This window comes from Ptychodera flava, chromosome 15, assembly GCF_041260155.1.
Source record: "Ptychodera flava strain L36383 chromosome 15, AS_Pfla_20210202, whole genome shotgun sequence".
In the NCBI taxonomy this organism is placed as follows: Eukaryota; Metazoa; Hemichordata; class Enteropneusta; family Ptychoderidae; genus Ptychodera; species Ptychodera flava.
Genome location: NC_091942.1, coordinates 7,701,761 through 7,724,033, shown reverse-complemented (window position 1 = coordinate 7,724,033; position 22,273 = coordinate 7,701,761). Strand labels below are relative to the sequence as shown.

The following is a 22,273-nucleotide window of genomic DNA, read 5'->3' as shown; positions in this document are numbered from 1 at the left end:
TTACTCCTATATCAACCTAAGTACACTTTAATTAGGTCTTACGAACGCAGTAAACAGACATATGCTACAGAAAATATGTAAACACCATCGCTATTATAAACTGTGTAGGGCATCCCAAACAACTGAACTGTTAGCCGGCTACGCGAGTAAGATTACCGGCCTGAAGCAAACACTACCGTTATGGGACAGCGACTTTCCGTGTGTTTGAAGGTATACTGTTACCTATTCCAATTTTGCCACAGTTACCTTAGAAAGAGAAAATCTAACCAATCACAGATTTTAAGCGGGTGGCCGCTGTTTAAACACAGCGCCCTCACATGGACATTTTGAATACCAAGGAACGCCTCTTTGACCATATACATGTATTGGCATATTGGCATATTTAGATTGCAGGTGACTGTATACCTTTAATAGCTCTCCTATTTGACATCGCGTCCTCAATATATTTATACCCATGAATTCAAATGATGACGAGGTATGTGTCGTTTCCGGAATAGCAATAACTTACCGAGATTTGTGACCAGCAATTAGCTGGACGAAATTAATAGGATTTCTAGAATAACGCTGATCCCTATGCGTTTTTAATTAAAAACATCTACGCGTATACTCTAACAGGCCTTCTCTACCTTTCGAAATTAACGGTAAAGCCCTGAGGACAAACATTTGCGTTGGTGAGACAAGCCTCGGTAATGCGTCAATCGAAAACAATCCCAATATTGGCACTTTTATTAACTGAAGGTCATTGTCACGGCAAAACAGGGCTGTTCCAAATCAGAGTAACATAGATGGGAAATTAAATTAAATGTAGGCGGGACAGTTCTGCTTGAATTTGGTAAGGCCGAGTGTATCTTTGCCATTTGATATCATCGTCAAATTACTTCAGGTGATTAATAAGCGACAGCTGGCGTATTTTTGATAAGCAAACGGGCTGTAGACCAGGTATATCAAAATCATGCTGAAATGACTAGTATTTAGAGTAATCGCACAATTTGAATTAAATTTTTGATTTGCTAATCTGGGCTCTATATGGTTTTAATCAAGCCCCTAAAATGACTGCCAATGGGTGGCGGACTTTCTTTGAATAACTTTGGGATCGTCAACAAGTTAAAAGTCAAAGGGGAAACAAAAAAAGTAAAAGAGAAAGATATTATACCAATTCAATTAACTCAGAAAAATACATCGTGGAATTTGCTCATATGGCAAAGGATTTCACTCATGTCCTTTACTCAATATCAGGAAAATGTCAGAGGTTAGCATGAATTCGAAAAAGACGTTATCGAAATGTCTCAAAGTGTTGCCGAATCGATACGGTTGATTATCAGGAAATTGAGATCATAAAACACCGTCGTTTTATGGTGTCGGGTTTTACATTTTTGCTCCTTATGAGGACTTTGCAACACTTCACGCTGCTGTAATGTGTCCCCTATATGTGCTGTTTTGATGTAGTTTCTACCATTCAATGCCTTGTTAACGATATCAAGTTCGTGAGTCAGCGCTTCAGTAATTTTGATTTACTGCATCACACAATGGCGAGACGTGTGTGTTGATCTCGAATATTACCTTGTGACTGTGTTGACAGCCAAAGTATAACGACGAAGCTATATCCTAAGGGTCCGGGCATTTTACTTCTTCCAGAATCGTGAAGCGGTAAGGGGAAGCGCAACCTTGAGGGGACTGAGTTCTTGGCCAGGTCATAGCGACTTCACCACAGGTAAACCTTGAAGATGCGGTCTTTCTGAAGTACTTAATATAATGTAGTCCTGAAAAGACGATGGGATTTCATACAGAAAAGTTCAGATTGCAACAACAAACTTGCATGCAAGAATTGTCTATTTCTTTTTATATTGTCGTTACCTAGCATTTGCGCCAAAACAATACAGTAATCCTCAAACTTGACAGATTAGCAAATATACGTTGCAAATATTTATGTATGCAGATAAACAAGAAAATGACGCCAAACCGAAGACAAAATATCATATTAATGTGTTAAGGCAAACCAACAATGCACATCTATGATGTGTACCGATTCGTACGTCAGAACCTCACTCTCGTGACCGAAAAGTTCTACCCTTCCGGATGTGTATTGGCTCAGAGAAAAAATACATTTGCACATGGAATATGAGGATTGGTATTGATTCCCAAGGGCAGTATAATATTGAATATTATACGGTTTTTGTATCTCTCTTGCTGCTTTGACATTGATATTAGGTACTCAGTGTCTTGGTTCACTGGGATTCGACGGCCTGACCTTTAATAATGCTGTGTATTCGTCGTTCAATGCCCGCGCAGTCACGGGTCACATGTGAGCATGATAAAAAACAATGAAATGATACTCTGTGTGTAGTATAGTATAAAGCCCGAGTACGAGGGCTCTTCTGGTATATAAAGTCCAACCCAACGATAAAATGTCGAGGCCGCAGGCCGAGACATTTTATCGTAGGGTTGGACTTTATACCAGAAGAGCCCGAGTACGAGGGTTTTATCCGACTTAAAAACTATTGCCCCTAACTGATATATTTTCGTTTTCAATGTGTTTACGTCAACCATCCCCTTTGTCAATTTAACATGTTTAGGATATGAATTAAAACTTTTATTTGTGAAATAGCCTTCCAATGTAATGGAACATCCTATAAATGCCTAGGGGCACATTAGCAGATTTTGTGAAATAGCCTTCCAATGTAATGGAACATCCTATAAATGCCCTAGGGCACATTAGTTTATGTTTGTACCACAGCAGATTTTGTGTTGCAGCTGGTTTCCGCTGTGTTACCAAATTTGAATATTAAAACGTACCAGATGTCTACAGAATATGACATGTTCACTTTTGATTGGACAGTACTTTACTACGGCGCTGTCATTCGTTTCTGGAATTTGGTGACCAAGGCTTTACGAGTAGATAAAACACCCTGAATTGAGCACTCTGATTGGTCAATCAACAGTAGATAGTTTTTAAATGGACATAAAGTCTAGCCTTAAAGTGCTCGTTACAAAAACGTTTCAACAGTGAAGGGACAGTAGCTTTAACATTTGATGATCCTTTTTTCAGTATTTTTGGTTTGCATGTAAACAACAAAATCTTGTTTTACTACCAAAAGAATGTTACAACGTCCATTATTCGGCTTGTAAAGACAGCTTTTGCATCTGTAGAGTGAATAGTTGTTGTTCACATTTTGAATTTGCCACAATTACAATGAACGCTCCTGATATTGTATGAGATGTGGTCAGCCATACGTCCAATATTTATTCGAGACTTTGTGAGCAGAGGTATTTTTACATTTTGATGTACTACTTTAAGTGTTGCTCTGTTTGGTATTCGTGTCGTGACTTTCCACTTGGCTAGAGGATATTCGATAAAAAATAACCCCGCTTCTCAGAGTGGCCTTGCCAGAACTATATATAGGCTATACTTGAGGATCTTCGATAAAAAAATTACTCCACTTCCCAGAGTGGCTTTACCTAAAGAAATATATATATATATATAGTTGGTGTCCGATAGCGAAGGTTCGATAGCGGAAGTTTTCAGCGAGGTTAACTACGCGTTAAAAGGTGAACCGAGGAGTATAAAATTTGAGTATATCTCCCTTTTAGTATTTACCGAGAGCGACAATAGGTCAGAAGGAGCAGATACATTTGGCAACCGCAAGGACAGAAATAGATAAAATCTCAACCAAGCAAGGGCAATAGTCTATCGTATTCGTAACCGCTTCACTTAAAAAAGTGGTCCTTTAGTGAGAATTCAGCAATGAATGGAATGCTGCATATTGTGAAATACACGCGATCTCGTCTTACATGCAAGCAATGAAATGAATCGATTTCAGTCAGTGGTAAGTACAACTGATGCGATCAGGGATGAATTTTGGAAGTGCCTTTACATGCACTTAGCCGCAGCTCATTAGGCGCAACATTGATCTCGTGTACCTTTGAAATGCCGTCTTTTGGAGGTGTTCGGAAGCCTTGTGATCTCAAACTCGTCGATGCACATCGACATTGTCAGATGTTGCGAACTGTTTCCCGTCTTTTCATGTGCACGTTGAAGTTTTACCCATGAAGGTAACGTACCCAGAGAGACACTCTGATCGTTAGATAGGTACGATGTTAAAAAGACGCAAGAAACCACGCGGCATGTCGTAGCTCTGTACACTCAACTGTGGAAATTTGCATGATTTTATGTAAAGCTGTATACTGTGGATCCTTCAAAACTGTTTGAGAGGCACTATGGGACAGTGGATAGGGTACCGGTTACACTATCGGAGGATGGTGAGTTTGAGATCCCGTAAGTCTACAGTAACTGACTCATTGTCGGATAATGGTTAGTTCGAGACTCTGTAGTGGCGTTGTGTCCTTGAGCAAGAAACTTCCGATTAACTTGTCCTATATTTGGGCGTTAGCCATGTTGGATGATGGATTAAATTCATTAAAATAAAATGCGTGGAGAAAACGAAATGATACTGTACAATTTATCCAAAAATTACAAACCATCCGGATTCTATGTCATCTAGTTTTTTTCTTTCCTGATCGCCTGTTTTCGCCGGGATGCCACAGAGTGTGCGTAGGAACAATATCACGGAGTCACGTGATTTTGATTTCATTACATACGGGTAATAAAATAATGTTTTATTAAAACAATCGTTTTGGCAAGGATGAAAGACTAGACGAATGATACATATAACACCGTCAAGGTCTTTTTCAAGTGTTAATAACGAAAAGGAAAAACGGTTATTTGACTCAAGCCCGCCATATTGTGTTTATTGACACACAAAAGACCTTGGATTCGATTTAAGCGGATAGAAATATCATTATTTATTAGCTTTTAGCGATGTTAATGTGAAAATGTATACTTTAGCCGTAGGCTTGTCCATGACTGTCTCAAACGTTCGGTACACGAATAGTCTTTTACATGCATCGTATAATCTGTTTTGCTTTATTTATGACTAGACATGTGCGCCTTTAGATCTGAACCACGATAATCAAATGGAAGACTCTGTATAAATGGGCGCCTATGATCCAAGGGGACGGGACATTGTGCAAAAACTGTAATTGGAGAGATCATTTTCGAATATTCAATAGGGTAAGATATTTAATAGGGAAGAACAGCTTTAATTGGCGAAGCTAGAGTCGAGATAGAAGAAGTGTCTTATTTTCATCGTAAAGCCTCTAGTTATCAGAAGGTTGATACATTCAATTCTTCACATTTTCAGATGTTGGAGCGAAGAATGTATTTCAGGTTAATTGCGTTTTTTGCCTTTGGTTTCCTCCCCCAAGAATGAGGCCATTTCCATATGCTGCTTCGAATTCGTGAAAAGTCAAACGCTGTCAAAGGCTTCATTGCGTACTAGTCCATCCCTACCCACAACGTTCAAATTCAAAGTGAGACCGGCGATAGAACCGATTATTTATGGCACAGAGCGGTCTACAGGAAGACGTGTGGTGAGAGTGTTCCAATGAACAGTCAATTTATTTATTACAGTATGAAGCAGTTTAAAAGATTCCCTATCTACATTGAGTTTGCTATTACTTCAACCCAGTGACTAATGGTAATAGGTTTTACAATAACTACAAATGGTAGCCCGTAGAGTATCCGAACCCCGATAGATGACCAGATATGAACTGAATATGCTCACGTGTTTTACAACAGGTTCATTAATAGTAGTACGCTTCACAGAACAATAAGATATATGTTATCACTAAATGAAGCAGGTTTTTTCAATATCGCCCAGTACTCTCAGATTTTAATCACTAATTACAAAACTTTATTTAATATGCAAATGAGCTGTTAATTAACTTGACACTGTTCAATGCTTCATGGGACAATTAGATATCCATCAGATCAACATCTGAAGCAAGTTTCATCAAATTTAACGCTGTAATTTTGGAGTAATATCACTTATTACAAAGTTCATTAAATATGCAAATAAACCCTTAATTAACTTCACACAAGTAAATGCTCTACACCACAATTAGATATCTGTCGGATTAGTATCTGCAACAGATTTCATCACATTTGGTGCAGTTATTTTGGAGTTATGTCACTAATTACAAAACTTCGTAAAATATGCAAATGACCTATTTGTTAACTTGACACTGCCAAATGCTTCTCAGTACAATTAGATATTTATCAAAACAGTATCTGTACCAAATTTCAAAGTCTTGGGTGCCGTAATTTCAGAATTATATATCTAATTACAAAGTTCATTATAGATGCAAATGAACCCTTAATAAATTTCACACTACTTAATGCTTTACACTACAGTTAGATATCAGTCGGATCAGTATCTGCAGCAGATTTCATCATATTTGGTGAAGTTATATCGGAGTTATATGACTAATTACAAAACTTCATAAAATATGCAAATGACCTATTTATTAACTTGACACTGCCCAATGCTTCTAAGTATAATTAGATATATATCAGATCAATATTTGTTGCAAGTATCATCAAGTTTGGTGCAGTAATTTCGGAGTTATCTCACTAATTACAAAGTTCATTAAATATGCAAATAAACCCTTAATTAACTTCACACAAGTAAATGCTCTACACCACAATTAGATATCTGTCGGATCAGTATCTGCAACAGATTTCATCACATTTGGTGCAGTTATTTTGGAGTTATGTCACTAATTACAAAACTTCGTAAAATATGCAAATGACCTATTTGTTAACTTGACACTGCCAAATGCTTCTCAGTATAATTAGATATATATCAAAACAGTATCTGTACCCAATTTCAAAGACTTGGGTGCCGTAATTTCAATTACATATCTAATTACAAAGTTCATTAAATATGCAAATGAACCCTTAATTAATTTCACACTACTTAATGCTTTACACTACAGTTAGATATCAGTCGGATCAGTATCTGCAGCAGATTTCATCACATTTGGTGAAGTTATATCGGAGTTATATGACTAATTACAAAACTTCATAAAATATGCAAATGACCTATTTATTAACTTGACACTGCCCAATGCTTCTAAGTATAATTAGATATATATCAGATCAATATTTGTTGCAAGTATCATCAAGTTTGGTGCAGTAATTTCGGAGTTATCTCACTAATAACAAAAGTTCATTAAATATGCAAATGAGAAGGTAATTGACATGACACTCACAGAATCATCATAATGTTCTGAGATTGTCATCTGTGAAAAGTTTCATGAAATTTTGTGCAGTATTTCTTGATATATGTCTACACTGTCATTACCGTCTCCATAGGGAAACCATTGTACGGAAAAAAAACGATATTACATAACTTCATTAATATGCAAGCCACACTAACCAAAATCTAATCAGTTCTTGCAAGTAGCATATGGTACCTGTCTACCAAATCTGACTTGAATCCGTTCAGGCGTTTTTGAGTTATCGTGTAAACAGACAGACAGACAGACACACACACACACACTAACACACACACACACACGGACAGACAGACAGACATCGCTATGACAATAGCCCACGTGTTTACACACGTGAGCTGAAAATGAAAACCATGTAAAATATGATATAAGCGCTTTGTAATAGGGGCTTAATTTACGTAGAAGTTTTCTGAGAAATCTAATTTCTTGGCACCTCTATTATAGACTAAGACGATAATGGAAGACATTTTCTTATCAAGGCACCAGAAGATACAGAAAATGGATAGGGGATTTACAAAATAATAACATGTGCATTAGACCTCCAAATTAAGCAAAGACAATCACGGACTACAGGGGAAACTAGGTGCTTTGTCATAAAGACAGGGCACTCACTCGTAGCGAGTTCAATTAAGATGCGGCATTGTCACTCGTCGTCTGGAGACTCGCAGCTACTCTAGGTTTTGTTATACAGGAGGAAGTGTACTTTCAATCAGACTGAGAACAAAGCAAACGACCTGATCTACTCTTTATTGTACCATTGCTCACACACAGACAGACAACCTCTTTTGACCGAGCTACATATAAAGACAACTTCCTTGATCACATTTTCAAGATATTGGCTTAGTAGACGTAGACTTAGACAAAAAGGAAAAATTTATATGAATATGCTGATAAAATACATGCTTCAGGTTAAAATTGGACTTTTGCGATTAATATAAATGTCAACAGGATTTTTCTCCCATTTTTTAATGGCGATGATCATCCTAAATGATATCCCTCTTCTGCCGGTTTTATTTTCAGAATTAGTTTTTCTATGTGCACGGGTATTTTACCAGATTTAATCTTTGTAGCTGACAGCAGCTAGACCATTAGAGAAGGGCGATCTCGGCTTACCTAATGAGCACCGAAACCAAGACAGCATTTGCTGCCAGTTCTTTACGCCTTCCTCGCGTATATGACATCGTTCAAACGTCGAAAAACGGGATATGAAGGACATGTTTGATTAAAGAGACAAATTGAAACCGACCTGTGTACAGTAATTTGACCTGACGTTTACGCTAGAGTGAAATATCGCGACTTTTGTGTTCCCAAAGCGAAGAGTTTTACGACATCAGATAAAAGCACTTTTGCTGTAAAAACAGTTTGTAGAATATCGCAAAATCTTGACTGCCAGCTTAGGTGGTTGATATTTCCGATTGAAGTTGGGAAACGGATTCAAGTTGTCAGACGAGAAATATCCTTGTATGGGTTCATGGTCCAAGTGTAGTTTTTGTTTTCCTTGAAATATCTGGCCCAGTCTTTTCGACGAGTGATCTAAACAGGGTCGGATTTATTTTCCCTTCAACCAACAATGAGCAATAATGTCAGAAAAGGCCAAAGCCATATATACAGGCATCATCCTTTCTATTAATTATTTTTCTTCGTATAGTTGAATACGATAACGCGCTCAACCTTTTGGGTATTATACATTCTGTTTCTGTAATAGGCCTATACTGAAAGAGTTGGTAGGGAGAGCTTGTTAATCAGGACTCATTATATCGCATTTCTTACTTTCTTACAGGCTTTCGGACATTCTTGAAAAGATTAACCCGGAAATTCGAGAAAACGATGAAATATGACGACTTAGCCATTCATTACACGGAAACATACACTATGTTGTTCTGAGGGTCGGTTGCTGAGCAATATTCCGAGAAACAACACTATCGTCACACTTTGCCATCAGGGGTAAGTCAGATCAATTTGAAATCAAGGTATGCGATAGTAGCCTGGCTAGATGCTGACAAAATTTGTTAAAGCAAATGCATCATTTTCATAAACGACTTAACGAGTCCCTGCTTGCCAGCAACAGTCTTGAGTGACTTTAAGTAGATCCACTTCCTCGTTTTTCTTCGTTACCGGCCGATGAATCTGTACATTTATGAACAGGTGCGTCAGTCTGATCTTATAACAGCGGGTTCATAAATCTTATCGTCTCAGTGGTTACATGTACAGTTCTTGTGTTATGTAGGTTGGCTGAAGTTTTCTTTGAATTTCGTCATGGGTATTAACCACATTTTTAAAATTAATAAAATTACACATTTCTTTGGCATAACATAGTATACCGAAGCGCTGATACTGTGCAATATGTACACCCTTATTTCTAAGGCAGGTTGATTGAGTACTCGAGCAAAACTTACTGTCAAGATTTTGGCCTTCACTATTACTTTTCTTTGGTGGGTTCATTGTTTTAGAGGAAAGGTAATAGTTAAACGTGGAATATTTACATACGTCAGCAGCATCGACAAGTCCTAACTAACATTTCGCGAAAATCTATCAACGTAACCGCGCGCTGCGAGTGCAGCAGGGTAGATGTTCATGTGTGCTTTCTCAGTGAAAACTGAGGCCGAGAATAGACATTTTGACAAAGATGGCTTCTATTTTACGTTGTCGCCGAAGAAAGTGAATCTGAAAACGAATTGAATTATGTCTGTAGTTTTTCGAAATTGATTATCATTTATCGCACAATTATAGATGAACTGGATTCAGTACCATTGAGTGAATACATTGACTGAAGTTAACCTGCAAAATGACGGTCAGCATTATTTGACCTTTTTACAGCATATCATTTCATCCCTTTCCTGCAAAATCTCGTACAACTTAAGTGTTTTCTGTGGCAAAATTGGACCTCTTTACATGACATCCAATGAGCGAAAGCGATAGAGAACAAAAATTGCTAGGCCATACTCCTGCACCCCTAAAAAATGATCGTTTTGTATTCTCTCATTGGCATCCGCGCATGCGCAACAATGCTCCTTTGTACTTACCAGCACATGTGAGATATTTATAGTTATTATCCTTCCAGCGCATCGTTAAAACCGGATTGCTTCATTGCTCCTCTCTAACGATTTGTTCCGATTTGGTGACCCCTCTGGAGAAAATCCATGCCCTTAAGAAATCCCTCATAGAGAGACGAATCACGCTCGCGCGACTAACAGGACCTCATTGCGCTTGGTTACCAGGACATCCTAACATAAGGTGACTCGTCGATGGTGATATTTAAGTAGCAGAATTTTGTTTTAGTAGGGTGACGTTTGTAAAGCCCGACCACAGAATCTTCAGTATTTCTCTACGAATAAGTAAGGTAGGGTATCAAATTAATCTATTTAATCTTTCACATATCATGATTTGGTCACATTCTCCGATCTAAATTTGGACACATGCCGAGCGCAGTAGGCAGATTCGGCTTGATACAAACAAATTTGTAGTTAAAGGTTCATTTAGTATGTCGTTATGTCAATATTTCATACCTCGAAACACCTTGACTAGCGTCTTCTCCAACCAGCTGTCTTGCCCTGTGAGGTTATCCCTACTTAGCAAATAGCATACATTGTGATGTTAAGTTTTTTCACATCCGTCATAGACTAGACAAAATCTACCGGCGCTATGCTCGATGATTACAGTGAATATTCAACATCTGCCGCATTGTGTGCTTTCTAATGATTTCATATGTTGGACTTGCCATCTAACGCCAAGCACATATCACTGTAACCTTAGCTTTCTGTTAAAAATATTGGGACAGGAACGGCGAGCATTGATGTCGATATCACTTGGTTCTCCGATTTCAATTTAAAGCTGAGACTCCATATGTTTCATAATATTTATTCAAAACTTCTTAATGAGTGTTCCACCAGGCTAACACCTCAAATGACATGGGTAATTTACGCATGGAATTGTAAGAAGTGCCTTATTTAAATACTGATGTTCATGGACATAAATCATTCATCGTTCGTTCCACAGCTGTATCTCGACCGTTTAAAAAAGACACGATGTCCCTCCTCGTTACAAATGTGCTGCTACATATTTCAAGCAACGGATGGCAAGCTTAGACCTTTCCGTTTCCTGTGGCGATACAATATGATAATATGTTATTTACAGAAACATCAATGTGAATACGATGACAACTTTTGAAAGGACATATCATCACCATGAATAAGCCGTCGAACTGCTGACACTTGTGTCATTTAATTCGAATCAATGGAAAAACAACGAATGTCTATTTAGGTGAACGTGTTAGCAACGCCTCCAGTACGATAGTTTGTAACACTGTATTTGCCACTATAAAAGCACTTACATCTTTTAGGAACATAAGCATGTTTTTAAAATCAAGATGCGCAATTGCATTTACCTGTAATGCACTTGACCTTCTCCGTCTTGATTCAAATGATATTCGAATGAAATTTCCCTAGGCTATTTTGCGTTTTGAGAGTTTGAGCAGCTGTTTGCTGACGTTATCAGCGATCGAGCAGGCACGTTCCAGTCTTTGCGGGTTAAAACTGCAGTCCCATTAGAATACATCTCGCCTGTTAGTCACACCCTCTTGCGTTCTGAACAAGAATAGCACAAATGACCCTCATACGATCGTCTCTCCTTGATAATGCTGATACACCATTTCAAAGTTTCCGTGTTCTCGATGGCACGCTATCGATCGATGCCATCGTCCATACCAAAATAACTTCAATGTTTACGCCTCTTGCCTTGGCAGGTTCCATCTCGCGATGACGTCACACATGCCCTTTACGAGTAGCGTGAAAACATCCGAGTAACTCGAGGAAAGCGGCGAATAACGCTTATTTTATTTTAGCCGAGCTACCGCACGAGAACGGGAAATAATCTGCTATTCACTCGAAGTCTCATAACACGCGCTCGACGATGCCGAGCAATATGCAATCTTACCAACACCAATGATAGCCAGCGACTACGTCGCTTTAACTCGACATAGTGTCGTAACATGTAAAAAAGCTGGAACTGCTATTGTTAGCTTGAAATGCTAATTTTTGCCCCAATTTGTAAGATTATCACAATAGCATGATCACCACGTTTGTGACGCATCCTACCTCGGACGACTACTGTGGTCGTTTTAGACCTTTTTCAAAAATACGCGTAATGTGCAAGGACTCGTGCGCCACAGTACCGCGAAATTCAGGACAGAAAAATACTCAGGGATTACAAGTTCTACTAACGTAGTGAAATGTAAATGTATATGCATTTTTGTAATTTGCAAAAAAGCAAAGATTCTTTTGCCTATTACACAAAACAGAGAACAATATAACAAAAGAAAACACGCGCTTACGAGCGGACGCTACTGATCGGGAGAAATAATTTCAGAAAGGTCTCTGGGCTTGTAATACCTCTGACACAGAAACGTCTGACAACTAAGTGCATAATGCTATCAATTACTGTAGATGCTCGTGTTGTTGACATTATGAGAGAACGACTTTAATTTGAAAACATGATACACAGGGTCAGTGGTAATATACCATCTGCAATACAGTTCAATGGAACCATGTTTGAGTGATGCTTTTCTCATACGGAAGCCATTGAAGAACTGAGTCAGTTGATAATTTAGCCCTGACATTTACAAAATGTTGCGTGGACCCTTTGCTGATTGGGCATGGCAGTCCCGTATACTGTACGCATACACGAATTTCTTCATAATGCTTCTCATACTCTGATTACGTCGAGAAAACCCGATACTGAGTAAGAATAGTCTGGCACAATTACTCCGTATTCGATATGTGCCTATAGGGCAATTGGTTCACCACACTGTTTACAGGCGATCCCAGTCCTCGTTCATGATTCTGTTCAGTTAAGGTTCTTCGTGCCCGCTACCATCGGCGAATATAAGGAACTGGCCATTCCAGTCACGGGAGTCATTTTGTTTTTGCAATTGATGATGGGAGGGGGGGGGGGGTTTACTGTATTTTTGAAATGTTCAATAGAGTCTCCGGTCAGTGTGTTTTTGAATCATACCAGCCACACATTGCACTGTCACAAGGCCAGGCGGGCCTTTCGCGTTTGTAACTATTGAATACCAAAGATACATATCTGAGGTATCTGTTTTGCAAAGCGTACTCATCATTATGAAATCTGCAGTTTATATACAAAGCATGGCAAAAACCTGACCCTTCACAATTATCTCTTTGAGAACTCAGCATGAGAAAGTGATATTCATTAATAATTCATAATAATTTGATACAGCGACATTTTTACAAAGATGACGATATATTTTACGTTCTATAGATGTACCTGAAAGGGCAACAATTTTCCCTCCTGGGACAGGTTTCAAATCAATTTTAATATTTTTTCATGAGTAAAATAATAGTTAACAAAAGGCCGTTTTTGTTATTTTAGCTGTGTTTTTGTGGTTCAAACTATATAGGAAAAAGTCCTGTCAGACACAGTGCACATCAGACTTGGCTACAATTTATTAAACTATAGCTCTCCAGGTCTTTCAGGAGATGTAATTGAACAGAACAAAATCACCCCGTTGTTCTTTCCTCCTGGCCATGGTTTTGGTACGGGTGTGATGTACCTTGCAAATGCGAATGGCAATGATAGTTTCGTTCCTAAAGTTTCTAACCTTCCGTAAAAAGATTAACAAGCATATTTCATAACTTTGAAGCTGGTACAAGGTCACCTTTTAAATTTGGTTTCAGAGATCTGAAATAATTCATAGAAGTTGAATATAAACATTTATACCTACATTATCAAGAAAAGAGAGAGTTTATACTCAAGTTATAATGAAAAGAAGAGTTAAGCTGGTCTCGTCTTATTTTTCCTTTACGGGACAGTAGCAGTAATTTATGACATCACATTTAATTTCAATGTTATTGTTGTTATGTATTATTAACTACAGTGTTTTGTACTCTCTGAACCTTTCCACTCAAATTTCCTCTGTAGAGGTCCACCATGATGGTGAAATGTTATGTTATGAAATGGTATGTTGTAATGCCCAGTGTTAAGCTTGTTGTAATAGCCTGCGTATGTATAGGCAACAATGAATTGTCTATCCTGACCAAATTAATGTATTGGCATTATTACATGCCTCGATGTGAGTGCAAATTAGTGCATTGATTTGAATAGGAGCATCCGGGGAGCTAGCGGGCCGTGTGAACGATTAACGGACCAGTTTCTAAGGTTGCCCGGTCCGGTGAAGCCCTTCGACGTTTTCGACGTCAAAGTAGACGCTTAACACTATAGATGTAAAATATCCATGCGCGCACTGCTATTTTGACTTTGGTTGAAATCTGTTTGATGCTGGTCGTTTGATGCTGGTCGATAATGGTAAAATTGTTTGAGAATGCCATGCATGTAACTAAATGTCATATAGCGGTAACTGTGAAGAGGCATGTAATAAAAATATTATTGCCTGAATGCATGGGTTCATGTGCCCTCGCATTGGGAGATAATTTGCCCTCCTGGCTCCTGGCAAATTGTCACCTGATCTTGGGCACATAAACCCCTGTGTTTAGCCAATAATATATAATTTTGCACAACTGTTTATACATCTGTATGCCGTGTTGACAAACTGAAGTCTGGGCTCTTCTCTCGTTACTGTACAAACAGCTGTCTTTTGAATATCAAGCTATATATATATATATATATATATATATATATATATATATATATATATATATATATATATATATATATATATATATATATATATATATATATATATATATATATTCGGCTTCATAGGGGTAACCCTGTTTTCAAAAGCTGGAATGAAAGGTCAGCCAGCTTTTTTTCCAGAGCAGCCATATTTTGATGACTGCAAAAATAATCCACTCCGCCCCCACCCGAACAAAACTGACCTCTTGCCTCGGCAGATGACATCTTGCGATAACGTCACACAGACTACTATTCTTTTATTGAAGAGCTGGAAACATCCGAGCATTTCAAGGTACAGGGTGAATAACGCTGATTTAATTGGCAGCCTAGCTACCACATGTGAATACGAAATATCTACTTATTTAGTCGAAGTCTCAAAAAACGTGTTAAAAGTTGCCCAGCAACATGCAATATTGACAAAACTAATGCTACTCGCATTAACTCGACGTATTTGAACCTTTTTTAAAAACTGTGCAAGGACTCGTGCGCAACAAAACAGGAAAGCCAAGGAAAGAACAACTCAGGGAGCACAAGTTCTGTTTACAATCATGCCTATTAGTAGTTACATGTTCAGGTCCTGAAAAATTGACGTCGATGCAAAACGTTTAATGGTTTGACTACTGGAAAGAAGTCTATGAAATTACGTTAAAAGGACGGTCAATAATTTTCTGTGCAAGTTTATGATTAGTTTTTTGAATCAGTGAATTCTGAGATTTTTAATTCTCTCTGTTACTTAGACCGATGAAAAATTAAATCATTTTGCAAAATTTATTTACAGTTTCAGTTTGTGTCTTTGCTATAGGTTGAAATTAGAAAACCGCAATATGATAGGGGTTCTGCCAATCTATAAATGCATCATGCCTCTTCGACATAACGTCTCTGTCGACTTCGAACAGATAAAATAAACGTCGTTTGAAGAACTTTCAGGGTGAATTCATACGAGTAATCAGATCTGTAGCTAACCGACCTACAAAAACCGATGAAAACTGAACTATCGAGTGATTAACACGGCCTACGGAGAGCACTTGACTTCCGAGCTAAAACACTTTCTCTGCGCAGCATTTGTTCCGTTGTTATGGGGGGAGGATTAGTATAATGTGGCATCGATAAGGCAATTGTGAACCTAAACAGAAACGGTACAACATGGTAGACTGACTTAGCAATCTTAGATTACAGTAATCTAAAGCTAAAGCAGATCCCTTGACAGGTACTGATCTATTGTACTTTAAATGTCATGAACTGCTGCTGCTTATTTAATGCTAAGTTCACTGAAGTATGAGGCATTTCACTACTGTACACTGTGTTTTTGAAACTATCTTTTAAGCCAGACTGAATATGCTTATTGAGGAGAATGCGTATTGTGTAAGTTTTTTTTATTCGTGCAACTTGGCAAATAACTGGCGTGGCACTTCAGAGTGTCTGTCTGAACTAATATATATATATATATATATATATATATATATATATATATATATATATATATATATATATATATATATATATATATATATATATATATATATATATATATATATATATATATATATATATATATATATATATATATATCAGGATTTAGTGGAGTTACAAAGTACCTGAGTTGTGACTCTGAGTTTCGCGCTCTATGCGGTCATCAGACAATTGAGGAATTCTTGCTCTCAGCATACATAAAATGCTACTACGGACTAACAGAATCATCATTCAAAAGTCGTTTCACCAACCGCAAGTAGTCATTCAACCACAATAAACACGCAAATAGCACCGAATTTTCAAAACACGTATGGAAACTAAAACAAGGAGGACGACCATCTACCATCAGCTGGTCCCTCGTTACCGGGACAACCGCATACACTAACGAATCAAAACGCTGCCTCGCAAACAAACTCTGCATAATCAACGCAGGCAAGAACAGTCTACTCAACAAAAGGTCAGAACTTATCTCTAAATGTCGCCACAAAAACAATGTGAACTATACCTGGGATTCACCTAGAAAATGGAACTGCCCTCTACATACCAACACCTTAGCCACCTGGGTGCCAACGAAAATTTTATGTATGCCGAGAGCAAGAATTCCTCAGTTGTCTGAAGACCGCATAGAGTGCGACCTTCAGAGTCACAACTCAGTTACCTTGTCACTCTAGTCGATCCTGAAGTGAAAAATCGCTCTGCGGAATGACCGAATCGAGCACTTTCCCAACCAGCGAGTACAACCTCACCCATATATATATATATATATATATATATATATATATATATTATATATATATATATATATAATATATATATATATATATATATATACATACACACATACATTCATTTATATATGTGTGTGCATGCTGAGTATCTGCAGTATACTATATTTATTGCACTAAGGATTTATCAAGGGAAAACTGAATAAGTGATAAAACTTACAATTGGTACAACGCTGAATGTCTTTCAATGAACTTTTAATATTTTGTAATCATTGCTTGGCGAAGTTTCATCTAAATCAGCACCGTCAATCTGAAACTAACTTCTCCGTTGCAAAAGTAGATGTAATATGCAAATAAGTGATTAGCGTTTGGTAAGACTCTCTCTCTCTCTCTCTCTCTCTCTCTCTCTCTCTCTCTCTCTCTCTCTCTCTCTCTCTCAGGTATACACCTAAAGAAATTTTCATGCTTGTCTTTCAACACTTATTAATATATATAGCACAAATTGTTTAACTCTCTTTAATAAAGGAATTTTGACAAGATACCATTAAACGTCGTCCAATTGTTATTTAATATTAATTGGATAATGTTTGTTCAAGGTTGGTACAGAAGGTCTTAGAATTAAACAACCCGTCCTTGATTTTTCAAATTAAGTTTATACCCAAATTCAACTTGATGCTCAAGGTAGCGTCCGGCTTAATCCTCCTTTCGGGTACCTTCACCAAGAACTAATGTTTATAATATTCCTTTATTTCACAATGCTTTAATAAGTTATAATGTTATACATGTATAAATTTTTTCCAAGAATTTATATTTCGAAGGATGTATTCTTCTTAAAACTATCATTATGTGTTATACATATTTTATTAACGATTTCTATGTTCAAGAAAGTGTTTTTATTTTTTTCGATAGTATATTTTGCATGATGATTTAATTTTATTTTGTATGTATATGCTGTACAGTGCCTGTTATTATAAATTAACTCGTGTTGGCTATAAATAGTTTACCCAAAACTGGGTACTTTGTATAGACTCGCACACCATTTTCATGCTTATATTTACTAACAACATCCGGGTATTAAAAGTAAGCCAAATTAAGTGACATACACTTAAATACAAAATTTGATATCAACGAACGATAAATCACCAAATGCATCGTCCTAGAAATGTATCACTTTCCAACTTTGTACGGCAAAATAATTACATAAATCACGTATACACAGGTAAGCGAATGGTTTCTCAATTCGGGCGTTCTATTCTTGCCAGTTCATTGTGCAATGTAAGACATGACGCCGACGTCGATGGTTTGCTAATATGCAAATAGACGGATCCCGGTAAATGTAGGAGAAAAATGCAGTCTCCGCTTCGTCTGCAGTAGAATGCCATGTGCTTAAAGGTCCTTGACCTAGCAATACCTATGAGACCGACACGTCTGAGTCAATTATTCAATTTATTGATTGTTTTCTTGGTGTAAAATACTACTTCACAGAACTGTATGAGCGAATTGGCTTAATTTTGGAACCTCGCACATAAAGAAGGCGAATATTGTATGGAATACAATAAAATTAATCATATTTTAAACAATACTTTCAATTTCAGCGAATATCGACAAGATGACCCAGGAGACAATTTAACATTGATGTTTAAAACGAGGCATACGACCTTGTGTCTGATTGGGTATTCCAGTCATGTGTAACAGTGCTTGAAAACGTCATTCTCAAATATCTATCTCGTACTCGTATCGCATCCTGCACACGCGCCGTCTTTTATGGTGCTGAGACTCCGACTACAGGGAGCTTCCCTTCAGTATTTGGTCCATCTATCCATGTTTATGTGATCGCTGTTTATTCCTTCCTATAGGTCAGGATAGTTGAAAATCTGCGTACATGCTTGTCTGCAGACCATCTGTACTAGTAAGTAAATGCAGTTGCATGATTCCTTTCAGAAATTTCAATACAGGGCCAATGCCCGGCTGATGTAGAGTTGACGGTGAAAGCAAACACGGCGGAAGTACTTGATTACAATAGTTCATTGTAGCCTTGAAATATTTCGACGCCCTAGAAACGAATGTTAAGTTGCTTATTACAAACTGTAAAATAACTTGATTTTCATGCTTACAACCTGTCTCAAAAGAACTGGTAGCGGTAAATTTACCCAGCTAAGGAAAGTCAGTGTCTTTACCGAAAATATGATTGAGGGGATCGGATTTTGAAACTGCAATGTACCCTGCAGCTGCTGTTTAATTTAGAACTTTTATATTAATTTTCTTTCTAAGTAAGTTGCTCTTTGTGAGGCTCAGGTCCCTCGGTCGATTCGTGACAAGTTATTTATATGAGCTATATGTGGTATGGGTTATTGACCAGCTTCAGTGTGATTTATTTTTCCCTGGAAAGCTCTCTACATGACTTTGATTGAGAGATGTGCAGCAATCTATCCGATGCTTGTCAGATTGTTTTCATACTGACGACGTGAAGGTTCTTAACATTGTTAAAACATTCGTGACGATTGATCCACTGTTGATAGCTACTGATAAATATACAAAGCTTTGGTTATGCGTTTGATGTAGTATGTTCTTAATGTGATTGGCCGTGCTTTTCCACTGATTATACATGCATATGCCCTTTCGAGAACAGGTCATTATCTCCCGTTGCCGGGTGAATCCACTATCGGTGTCGTTTGACTTTCCGTCCTGGAAAGGATGCGTTGGCACTTTGCAATGCAATCTGTCTGCTGCGTACCGAACGAGCACTTCTGAAGCCAATACAAATTAAAATTCGAACCCTTCGGGTATGGTGTCTAGCTATCATCTTACATGCGTGGTAAAGTTGTGTGACACGGTACTAGCTGATAATCAATGGTTTAAACCTGCACACGAGCTCGCCTAATGTGTCCGGTAATCAGAGACTGCGCTGTTTAGTTTTATCATTCGGTCGTGATTTATATGGTGGTATTTACTTGTCAGTATTAAGCCAACATTACTTTGGTATTGGACTACTTCGGGACGAAGTACTTGTTTTGAGCTAAACCTATGAACTTTTAATCTGTTGCAGAGATGGAACACATTTCGCGTTTGCTTTAATGATTACCATATATACCGCATCAAGTGTAGTTGAATCAACATTATCGTGATCATTACTATCATCATTGTCATGGCTGTTGTTCTAGCCTTAATTAAAAACATTACAAAGACTAATATAACTTTTTCCTATATCAGGAACTGCTTGATCTTTGGTATTCGTTACAACGGAATCTGAATACTGACCAAAATTTGTTCTCACCATGATAACACATAATATGTGCATTTTATCGTCAGGCATCTTCCTCTTAATAGTGGGTGTTATATTATACCAGTGTATTGATGGCGCAAATGCAATGATTTGATCGGGCGAGATGTGAAAATCACCGCACTTATTCGCCATACACGCACGGTTGTACCACACGCGAGCTCTCAACCAGAGAAAAATTCATGTTTTCACCGTTTAACACCACCTCAGCAATGGGTGTAACACTAAATTTTGACCGGTTCACTCGATATGTGCACTCGCTATCGCTCATGCATGACGTGAACTGGTCAAGTCTTTTGGTATCCCATGGCTGAGTGGTCGTTGTTGCTTAAATATTAGCTTTTACCCGAATTCATATCTTTTAGCGAAAATTACCTACAGACATTGTAATGAACATGTGTCATGTTTCATAGAACGAGAATAGAACGCACACTAGTAATTCAGAAATGTTTTCTGTGTTGTTTTCTGTGTCGATGCATTAAAGAATCTAGACAACAGTACGGATGACACAATGCATAGCATGTTAATGAGTTGAAACTCCTCTCATAAACACCTGCCCAACTTTTTAAAGAGCTCAAACCAATGCATGGCATAATTAATAAAAAATTCCTGCTCATCCATCGAAGAACAGAAGCATAAACGTTTGATGTTGTGACGAATGCATCCATATAGCCAATTTTTTTTTGTAAACATAAATTTACATCCATTTGCTATTACGACATTGTGCAATCAAGAGTTATTTTTAAGGTAGATGAACACTGTCTTTTACAAGAGTAATTCACCTAATTGACTATATACATATTTATGGCATAAGTTAATGATGGGCTAAAAAAATTGAGACTTTTTCTTGAATATTGAATCAGTAAATTTGAAATGTTTTAGGATGGGCTTATATGATCTTTGACCTACGTTCACTAATCTAAGAAACGTTAATAGCTGCAGTGCAGGTATGAAATGGCAGTGGGCAACTTGGGGATAACCTTCACTTTAACATCCACTTCACAATATTAATTATGTAAATTTATTATTGTTGCTTGTACGCTTGGGCCCCGTCAGTGCTGCTAGGTTTGAACACTATCAGCACAATTCACAATGGCGCTACATCAGACGGTAAGTCGCTCGTCTGAAGATATTTGTCATTATTAGCTAAACGTCCCTCTTGTCTCATTTGTTTCAAATGTACAAAACAGGTAATTTGCAATATTCCCATTAAATATGACAATAACATCGTAATTTCAAGGATTATTTGTTGTAATGAAAGGCTGCAAAGAACGCATGAGAGCATCAGTACAGCATTATAACACGACGCCAAGCAGAGGATGCGTTGCACCAATAGCTATGTGCATTCTTTGCAGTTTTTTATAATAAAATTATCATTATTGATCTTAAGTTCATAAATCAGAAATTCAATAGTCCAAATAATAGTCTTTCGGTCCGATATCAGCAGCTTTTTTTCTGTTTATAGTGCAAGTATGAAACGCTATATTTTTTTCACTTTTGATAGCTTGAATTGTGCAGCTGCACATGCTTAGCGTCTGACACTTGCTGGCAATAGTTCGACGGGTCCCTTGAAACCGTCTGAAAGTGAATGCGGATAGGTTTTGCCAGACAAGTCTTGCTCTACACTTGGGGCACTTGGAGACATTCAACGTTATGGAACGTCTGTTCCGTAACGCTTTTAGCGCATGCGAAAATCTAATGTTGTCGATGGAAGAAATGCATAATACTATTTTGCAATGTAATTTATTTGTACTAGAATTTAGAGATTCCAGCATGATTTTATAACTCGCAGATGATTTTGCTCGATGTGGATTTTTATGTGATATACATACATACATACATACATACATCATACATACACACACACACACACACACACACACACACACACACACACACACACACACACACACACACACACACACACATATATATATATATATATATATATATATATATATATATATATATATATATATATATATAAATTGCGTGCGTTACCGCAATACCT

At 37.6% G+C, this 22,273-nt stretch overlaps 1 long non-coding RNA gene across 1 annotated transcript in view; it reads left to right on the top strand.

The window, feature by feature from the left end:
* The window catches only part of LOC139151069 (uncharacterized), a 72,077-nt gene that overhangs the window by 44,372 nt on the left and 5,432 nt on the right, over positions 1-22,273 (top strand). The window contains exon 2 of the long non-coding RNA XR_011556336.1: positions 8,915-9,078. This is a non-coding gene — a long non-coding RNA (uncharacterized lncRNA). The remainder of the gene's footprint in view (positions 1-8,914; positions 9,079-22,273) is intronic.